Raw genomic sequence first — 10,529 nt, forward strand, 5'->3', positions numbered from 1 at the left:
TTAAAGCTTTTCAATTTTATAAAAGTTATCAAAAAAGTTTAACACTCTAAGCAGAGAATGCACATTTTGTTGACAATGTCTTATTTTTTCAATTAGTAAAGGATAAAACACTTCACCTCAACACCTATCTCTCAAGAGCTCAATTTCATGCTATGGCTATCAAAGAACACTTTTCATTGAATTTTTTTTTTGTTATATGAATCAATATCTTCTTTGACATTAACACAATTTGTATTCTTTAGAATGGAAAAAATATGAAAAAAATGATGTTTTACTTGTCATCTATTTTCATGATGTCAAAAATAGTTTAGTTTTTTTCTTTTAATTTAGAGACAGGGCTTCACTATGTAGTTAGGGTTGCCCTTGAATCAAAACAGGCTAGTTTTAAGCAATGCAGCCTGATTCTGTAATATCTCCTGTGACTGCAGGCAGCAGGAAAAAAAGTTAAAGCAATTACAGAATAAAAGTTAAGTAGCTCCATACTCAAAAAAGCAGAAATTGGAAAGAATAAGCTTGGTGAAACAAAACAGAATATTATAGTAAATATTGTAAAAAAAAAAAAATGTGTTTTCTAAGACAAAACGAAGGTTGCAAGAAGCACAGTTCCTATTTCCTGGTTCTCTTTTTATGTGAAAAGTGGTGGCTTCTTATTCAAATGTAACCTTGCCTCCCTAAGCTGTCCTCGCCAATGCATTCCTAAATTACTATTAAAGTGATTTTCCTGCTAATTCTTTGATTATTCTTCCTCCATTCTCTATGTTGGCTCCCCCGGTATTACCTATGTAGTAAATATTTCCCAAGATTTTCTTGTTCCTTCTCACTTTCAGTGATCTCTGTGAGTTGGCCCAGACTTCCTCATGAACCTAAACCTGTTTGTATAGGAAAAGCTTAGTGTCTGATCTAGAGCCCTCGCTCAGCTGCAGAACTGTAACAGTCACCTCCTTGATGTCTTCACGTGAATGCTTCCGCAGCTATTTACATATGCCTTAAACAACCCCTTTCCCCTCCTATGTCTCTACCAACAGAACTCTGCTTTTTCTAGGGGCTTCACAATTTTCAGATTCATTTCAGATTAGTATCTGGAAGACCTCTTAAAGTGCACCTTCTTGTAGTGCTGCAGTATGTGTCTGGGGCCACGGCATCTGCCCTGTTTAATTATTTTATCTCCTCTGTATCATCCTGTTGTCCTTGCAGCACATTGGTCTCCCACTTCAGTAGGAAGTCTCTTCCTTCCTTGAGACATTCTGCCCACCCCAGACGAGGCAAGTCGTCTTCCACAAGCATAAACACGGCACTCTGTTGCTTGTCACTTCTGCTCCACAGAAGCTGCTCTAGACGAGATTCCTAGTGAAATTCAAGGGCCACCCACCTTCATTCTTATTCGAGCTCTCTGTGACATTGGAAGCTGTCAACTTGCTCTTCTTGAAAATATTTTTCTCCTTTGTCTTTAATCTCTCTGGATCCTTTGGTTTTCCCTCAATTTTTATGGCCTTTCCTTTTCTGTCTCCACTATGCCTGCTTCTTTCTCTCATTACAGGTTAATGTTGTATCGCAGGGCACCAGCCTGACCCTATACTCCTCCCCTCACACTGTGAGAGCCCTGAAAGAGCACCCACATTTCTGATGATGGCCTCACCTAAAGATCGCTACTCCTTGTCCCTGTCTAACTCATTTACACACCTGCCACACTGCTCAAGAAGCTTCTGGGTTGGATGATTGCAGGTATGCCGACGTCCACCACGTTCAGCTCACCATGCCAGGCCCTCCTCCCTAAACTGATTCTCATGCTTCCCTTACCTAAAGGAACAAAGACGGCACCATCCACCAGTGAGCTACTGTATGTCAGAAAGTAAGGACAGCCACAATCAATATTACCTCCTTCCTAAGCCACTCACTGTCCCCAGTCCTCCAGTTTCTACAAAGTTACAGTCACTATCATTACTAACTAGTACGGCTCTTTTTTTCCACCTGGATTCCTGCAGTAAATCATACCTGGTCCCCTGTCTCTAACCTTTTCTGTGTTAGGTTGAGCTTTCTGACATGATAACTTTATCAATTCAATCTGTATTAAGAACTTTTTAAAATTATTCTTCTGTTACATGATTAGAAATTTTTGTGTCATGATCTATAGCCTAGAAATTTTTCTTAATCAGATATGTCCTACAAAATTTGAACACCACCAAGTACCACAGTGCTAGCAATCCTAGCAAGTAATGGGGACATTTTTTCATCAGTAGAGAACTGGCCAAAATTTAATTTGACATGCAAATTTAATTTGCTATAGAACAACATATAAATAACCTAAAATGTATAATGTATAGTTGAATGTATTCTCATAATATTCCTGGTCAAGTATTCATTCTGAATATGTGTTTGATATAAAAATACTAACAGGACACATGACACAAAACTTCAATGTGTGCTTCCTTGATAAGTTTTGTCATAGCTCTTAAATGTTTTACAGTGAACGTGGAACTTCTTTAGCATCAGGAAAAAATGAGAAGCATTATTTTATTAATGATTAAATTCAATCTCATCTCCTACCTGATTCTCTCTCTCTTTACTTTTCCAGTCTGCATTATGCATCTCTATCTGTCCTGTGCAGACCCCTGCCTCAGTTCTTACTTTGTATTACAAATTTCAGGCAGAATGCATGTTTACTAAATGAATAAATGGCTGACACCACCCAACTTACAAGATGCACATCCATTTCTCATTTCCTTCAGGGAATAAAGTGCCCACCCCTTTGACCTATACTTGGAAATTCTCCACAGTTACCTTTCTCATATTTTGGTTCTTATCTCCAGGCATGTCATCTCTGGGGAGTATGCTATCTTTCCTACTGCTATATTCCAAAATGGCACAGCTCTTATAAATCAGGCTGGCAGAAACTAACTGATGAATTGGTGATTGGATAAATTAATTAACTTTTCCAAATATATCCTGTACTTTATGCTTCTCCATATTTTCTACAGCTATTCTCTCAAACTTTTGACTCCTTGACGTCCTCTCTCAAATCTCTAAATTTTAGTAGTTTGGTCACTGTAAAACAAACCATCTTCCTAGTCCAACTGAAGTTCTCTTCACTACAAATACGTCAATTATTAGATTCCTCCCATTATTTGAGTGTGTCCTTTTGATGTTATTTAAATATTCATCAGATTCTAAATATATTTTTGGTTCTAAGAACACATTGTGTGTCTATTTCTCTAATTTCTATCTAGCTTTTTGTTTCTTGCTCTAGTTAGAAGATGTTTATGAATCACAAAAGCTAACAATCTCATCCAAGCATGGCAATGTATATCTATAATGTCAGCATTTAAGAAGCTAAGACAGGAGAACCTCCAACTCAATGGCGCATCCTCAGCTGCTTAACAAGTCTGGAGCCAGCCATGCTGGACTACCTAGAAAAACTTAGCCTCAAAAAACAAACCAGCAAACAAACAAAAAAATACACAAAATCTGTACTTACTGTTGACAAAAAGGTTTTGTGAACCAAATTTTTTCATCTCTGAGAGGTACTGTATCGCTATCTGACCCTCAAAGTGAAATAAATTAGATAATGTAATTAAAGTGCTTAGGACAGCATGTGGCATGTTCAAAGTCCTCAAGTTACCAGTTATTATGAATATTGTCATCATCATTTTAATAATGCTATTAATAAAACAGCATATTTATTAAACAGAAAAGCTAGTCAATGTCTAGCATTTTAAAGAAGCTGATTTAAAAATAAAAAATGTCACTCTATTTTAGAGTTTGGAATATTCCAAACAATATCTGGACCACAAGCACATGGCTTTCCATTATATCTGGAAAGATTATTTGATTGCAGCATTGAGTTGAAACAATTTGTGGATAATGAGCCGAAATAGGAGGTCTCATTTTGGCATATAATGTGGTATAAATGTTTTTAAAGCAATTTCTCAACATCTCATAAAGTTGAAGATAAATATGCCTGTGATTTAGAAAATCTGTTCCTAGAAATAGTCACTAAAGTAATTCTTACATTGGTACCCAAAAAGAAATAAAATATTTTATGGTGCTACTTATAACTAAGGATCATACAGCTATGAAAATAAATGGGGGTGGGGTGGGGTCGGGGAGATAGCTCAGCAGAATAAACGCTTGCCTGGCAAGCACAAGATCCTGAATTCAATCCCCGGTAGTGTGAAAAAGAAGAAAGAAAGAAAGAAAGAAAGAAAGAAAGAAAGAAAGAAAGAAAGAAAGAAAGAAAGAAAGAAAGAAAATGGATTATTCTAAAAGAACTATGAGAAGCTGATCTCACAATTGTAATATTGAGAAAGAAAAGCAAATTGCAGGTTCATAATGCATATTTTACATAAAAAATTTAAATATTTAAAACAATATCATACTGTATATTGATGCATTCACAAGACAATAGAAAGTATAAAAACATTTTTAAATCAAAGAATGAAAATATACTCCACAGTGTTAGCCACATACAAGATATAAGATAGTATAGTCAGAAAGAAAAATATGATTGACAAGGATCCTTTTACATCCTTAATGCTTTATGTCCAAAGCAGGGTCTTGGGTACTCAAGTCTGTGCTAGCCATCTGTCTGTAAATATCCACTCTGTGTTGTGCATATCAGAAAATATATAAATTGTGTTTGTCCCATTAGAAGTAGAAAACATCTCTGCTGTAGCAGAAAATAAAACCTAGGCTGTGACTCCGGTGAGGACATTTCCGTGTATTCTGGGAAAGGTCCCTATATAGAAGTGTTACATCTCTGGGCAAGATAGTGACCACATTTGCTCAGTTTTGTCAGTGATGTGTATATAAATGAAGGACCATTCTGTATCTGTATATACAAAATAGTTAGGATAGATATACAGCTACTTTCTCTTAATTCAATGAGAAGGATTTCTACTAATAGTATTTAGACAGGATATCATATCTGCATCTTTTATTATGAATAATTACTACAAAGACAACAATATGAAATATATTGATTATTGTAACTGTCCTATTAACCTGTTTTGAAACTGGCTCATTGCTATTTGTTTTTCAATAAAATTAATGAGAAATAAAAAAGAGATAGTGACCACAGTAAGAAAAAAGAGAACCCTGGAGAGAGTCACACACTGGCAGGAGAGAGCAGCATGCCTTTTATTCCTTAGCCTTCTCACTCCTTGGAACCCAAAGCTCTCCTGCAGCTTTCCTTCCCCGCACCCCTGAGTGGGGCAGAAGGGAAAGCAGCACTGGCTTCATTCTCAGGCAGGCAAGGCTTGCTATGTCCTCAAGATGCTGGCCACCACTGCTAGCAAGCCAAAATGACCATCCCCAGCGGGAACAATGCAGTTGTCCCTGTGAAGGTCTGTTCCTGTACTTGTGTCAAATTGCCAGAGGTACAAAGTGATTCCCTCCTCCCGCACAAGAGCTAGGTCCCCTTCTTCTTCTGTCTCAGGGTTACCACCAGTATCTCATGCCAGCAAGCTTAAAAACTCAAGACCACCTGGTTGTCATTTTCTTTAATACTTCTCAACGTTCTTGTTCACTGAATGATTCCATTCCTCTTTCCTTTTTCCTTTTAATTCCCAGCATCCCTCATTTCCTCATGGTCACATTCTTAAAACATGTTTCCAACGGGCTCTCCTAGCTTTCATGATCTCTGTGGGCCAAGCGCCTTGCATGCTGTTTACAGGATACATTTACTAGAGAAGTCAAGCCTTTTACCATGTCACTTATGGGGAGGGACACTTGCAAACCTCCCAGATAGTCCAAATAGAAGCTATAGTCCAAATCCTTCTGAAGATTCTGCAGTGAACTCCATTCCACTATCATCACCCAAAATTCCTGAGCATGTCCTCCACAAAATGTACAATATTCCTTCTTTCTAGCTATCTGCTACATAATGCCAGTTTATTGAATATCACTTTCCACTTTTCCTGTCTGACATTCCTTCTACTTCGTTGTCTCCTACACTCAGGTATTCAGTGATCTTGTCATGATTTGTCATTACCAGTTCCTGTATAAACTGCATTGCACTTAATAATTTTCTCTGTAAATCAACACTCATTGTAGCTTAGATAAGTATTTCAAAGGTAACTTTGTCATCATAAGTGAAAATGATAACTTTTGCAGTAGACAAGGACTATAAAAACAAATGTCATTTTTAATAGTTACCAAATACTTCTGCTTGCTAACATCTGTTCCTTACTCTGTTGTTATTAAAGAGGCTTAAACAAATATTAGAAGAATTTTAAATCATATCAATAAAATTTAGGCTTAAAGAGTTGAATGTACATTGAAAAATACAGTAACCCTTCAGTTGCCATGTCCACGTTATTGATTCTGTAGCCTACATGTTGCCTAAAATCACTTCACACATGCAAACATTAGAGAATGCACATGAGCTATTCTGTTTGCCATTTCCTGCTGACCTTGAGTCTGCACATCCTTCCGGGGCTGGTCAGTCTACCACTTCCCACAGTGCCCACAGTTCGCTGCAGGTGCAGCCTGGGCCAGCACCTCCCCCTTGTTAGAGGAAGTCCTTTCACTGTGCTTCTAAATGACCTAAACACAAGTTTTAGTTCTCCAGTGACATTGGTTCGAGGACAGGTTTATAACGGTTTCTTTTAAAGCCCATGATACTGGGTGCCACACTTCCCATAGAGTGAGATTTAGGAACAGGACTCCATGAATAGCCTGAATGACAGATGGATTAGCATTTCTTCCCACTGTTTAGCTACTCACATTTCCGGGAGTAGATAAGGATCCCCTCCTGGTTGGGTCTGGGCCATTCCTTTAACCTCTAGGTCCAGCCAAGCGGGAGAACGCTATAGATTTGTTAGAAATCCTGGTCAAGCAGGTAAATGACATTGCCTGGAGAAACCACACCAAAGATGACATTCAAAGCAGAAACAAAGCTTCCCTGTTAGGAACTGCACACTAGTGTTCAGCTTCGCTTCTGCTACTTCTCCCCCATTGTTTTCAATCTGATGCTGTCCTGCACCTGCCGGGACAGCTCCTGAAAGGACTCACACCGACATGGTTTGTCACACATAAATCTTTGCACACTTAGCAATGACTAGTTATTATCTATCACCCTCGGTTATCACAGAGTACCAATGGAGGAGCTTAAGTCTTCATAGACAGCTAGGCACACGTGTGGTCTGTCGAGAAACGATTTGCTAAACATTTAACAAGCCTAAGTCTTCTGTCCTATTTAGCGCATGCTTTCTAACATGAGTAGTCTTTTAGCAAAGTGTTTTAACAGTCTTCATTGTCTCTAAAACACAGATAAAAGTAACCTTTTCATAAATTAGTCACCGGTTGAGAATACTGGCATGGATAATATATTTGCCTTTAGTTTTACTAATGAGCTTTAACTAAACCTTTCGAGAAAATCATAATAATTATGACTGCATAATTTGTAGATTCTATACCTTGCCAAAAAGTCATTTAAAAGTCACTCTTATGAGTGAAAGATAATCATGTAATTACGTAAAGGAGAACATGAAAGGATACCCATTAAGGTCAAGGCAAATTTAAGAAAATACGTGAGATGATGAAATGTACCACCACCACCTAAAACTATTGCCATGCAAAAAAAGGGCGCTGACACAAGTGATTCACTGTCCTTTGAAATTGGACCCACTGAATATAGATTTAGATGTTTTCTGAGGAACAGGAACTTTAATAAATTGGAGGCACTAGAATTGTTGCTACATATTCTTTTAGAATCTACCATAGCATCACCATCTTAATTAGTATGATGAAACCACCCTTAATAAGTGTGAAGTCCCGATAATGTTGGATAGATTTAATTATTGGCAACAATCTCTGGAATGTTTTCATCTTGCAAAGCTAAAACTCTCTATCCATAAAGCAATACTCAGTTCTCTCTCCTCCGTGCCTGCCAACCTACTTTCTCTTTCTGTAAAATTTTGAGTAATATGGATGTTTTATGTAATGGCATCAACAGTATTTAACTTTTAATCTGTTCCTAAAGCATAACAGAAGCATAATTAAAATACAGTCAACCTTCCATCAGTCACCAACCACCTGTTAGTAAAATGCAGTCTGCTTATTTAACTCTATTAAATCAGGGAGGCAGCTTTTATTCATTTTACAGGTGAGGAAACTGATGCTATGGGAGGTGAAACATTTTGCTACAAATTACATATATAATAAGAAGTGGTGCCAGTCCATCTTTATCTGAGTTCAAAACTCACTCTTTTCAACTCATCTGGATGTGTTTTGTAATATTTAAAAACTTCAGAGAATTTCAAACAACTACCTACCAATTCAGAGTGGTCCTTTTCTTTCTTTTAACTCTTAATATTGCACGTATTCTTCCTTTTCAAATAAACTACTTTATTCTAAATGCTATCTCCAGGTACTATTCTAAGCCATGTCTCACAAGCCCATAGAATACCAGTTATCTTCCCTTTTCTCCAAGTAGGGCTTGGGAAGGAAGCGATTACTTGTTCAGTTTTTCTGAAAACTATCTATCTTCCCAGGGCACAGGACATTTCTCCAGGGAAAGGAATATTAATCTTTAAAAAGCAGCACTTACATGTGTGGAAGTGGGCCCCAGTTCCTTCAGTCCAGGCACATGGTGTTAGGGAGTGGAAGTCACTCTACCCAAGCCAAACGTGCCTGCCTTGCTCTGGGCAGCTGGCACCTGCTTCCGGAGCCACCGCAGCCTACCCGTGTGACACCAGAGCTGCCCAACCAGAAACCTTGGGAGGCTGGAGAACAGCAGTACCCACAATTCAGGCTCCTCACCGGAAACCAAGAGGTCTAGGCAATGACTAGAGTTTTACTCTAGGGAGAAAGTGGAAATAGTTGGAAAAATAACAGAAAAAAAAAAAAACCACAAACACTACATATGGTCCTATTTCCACAAAAGGAAATTAAAGTGCTTTGATGTTTGCCAACCAGTAAGAAGATTCCCTAGTGCTGGCAGGAACAGGAAAAAAAAAAAAACCTTCATGCAAATCAACTCACTGCAGCCTTGGAACCTGCCAGGCTAGATTCCTGGCCATGATTCATTCAGAGGTGAGGGTGTATCCAGCCATAGGAAGAGGTGACTGAAGGGTGCTGAGGGCTGACAGTCTGGTTCCTCGTAGGCAGCACCCAGATCATTGCTAGATGCTGCTGATAGAATGGACACTTTTTGATCTTTCGTCTTCCAACATGCTCTTCAACTAAAACTACACTACAAATTTTGTTTTCTTTAAAAAAAAAAAAAATGAGCAAGAATGAACCATTCTTGACATCTTTCACTGTCCTTTTCAGAGGTTCGTGTTTTCCTTCTCCATGCCCCACCTCTGTTTCCAGCTATTTAGAACTGAAGAAACAGAAATGGAGAACAAAATGCAAATCTCAGAAAAATGAAAGATACAGTAGTTGTCTCTTTGTATTATCTTCAAAGCAGAATAAAATCAAGAAAACAGAAAATGAAAACAAAGACATGTGTCTTCCTTCTTTGTTCATACAGCTTCTCTCTAAGTCTTTCATTTCCGGTGAGACCCAGTCCAGAAAATGGAAAGAAATAGCTTTGGTTTAGTCTTGGCTTGAAAACACAACAGCAGGACTCATGTGAAGTTAAACATTAGCCGTTCAAGACCCGTCCCTAGGGCATGCTGAGACAGCATTGAGACTGGGCGCAGTGGCACTTACCTGTAATCCCAGTTCTTGGGAGGCTGTAAACAGGTGGACCACTATGAGTCTGATCTAGTAGTGAGACCCTGAACACCCTGTAGACCCTTCCCTAAAATACAAAAAATAAAAATAAAATTTACTCTGTCTACATCCTTTATCTTTCACATTTCAATATTTGTCTGCAATTTTAATATGCTATATAATTATTGATTTTCAATAATGTTAATGAGAAAAAAAATAAATACCATTACACTATACCTAGCCATCTCATAATAAACAAACATTTTCTATATCTCATTTCATTGTTTATATAGACGTGTCTATATACATGGAGTCTTAGATTTGTTTTTGAAGGACAGGTATTATTTCAGTCTCTTTCACTGTCTCAGTAATATAGATAACTATTTTGCTGATAACTGATGTGTAAAACAACTGCAATATTAACTCTGAATGAGCTTTAATGATTAGTACTATCACTATCTCAGACAGAAGATTTTTGCATTGAAGAACTAGCCAAATACCAGGAAGAAATATTGTTATCACAATCCTCTGTAGTCCAGTTTTGTGTGGCTTCCATAAACTATTTGGAGAAAGGCAAGATACTGTGCTGCACATAGCACTCCAGCCACCAAGTGTCCCTGAAATGAAGGCTCTAATAGGTCACAACTCATTTCATGCTTTGCATTTGACTTCCTGACAGCCTCCTCAGGCCCACCCCTCTGCAGTCCTCAGTCCCATGACAGCCTCCCTGATGCCTGCTGTCATCTCCATCTGTGACTTTGATCATCAGCTTCAGCTCTCCTTTGGGCTCTCTTCCTCTACAATCTGATGTCCTGGCTCTAAAGACTGAACTCTGTTCTTTAAGTCCTTTAAATAGTTGGTTTTCATTTGAG

At 38.1% G+C, this 10,529-nt stretch overlaps 1 protein-coding gene across 1 annotated transcript in view; it reads right to left on the reverse strand.

Moving 5' to 3' along the window:
- Positions 1-8,659, reverse strand: part of Macc1 (MACC1, MET transcriptional regulator) — an 85,098-nt gene extending 76,439 nt beyond the window's left edge. Inside the window, exon 1 of the mRNA XM_004626452.2 lies at positions 8,546-8,659. The gene's annotated coding sequence lies outside the window, so the exon portion shown is untranslated. The remainder of the gene's footprint in view (positions 1-8,545) is intronic.
- Positions 8,660-10,529: the final 1,870 nt, after the last annotated feature.

Source organism: Octodon degus, unplaced genomic scaffold (assembly GCF_000260255.1).
Source record: "Octodon degus isolate 3935 unplaced genomic scaffold, OctDeg1.0 scaffold00015, whole genome shotgun sequence".
Classification (NCBI taxonomy): domain Eukaryota; kingdom Metazoa; phylum Chordata; class Mammalia; order Rodentia; family Octodontidae; genus Octodon; species Octodon degus.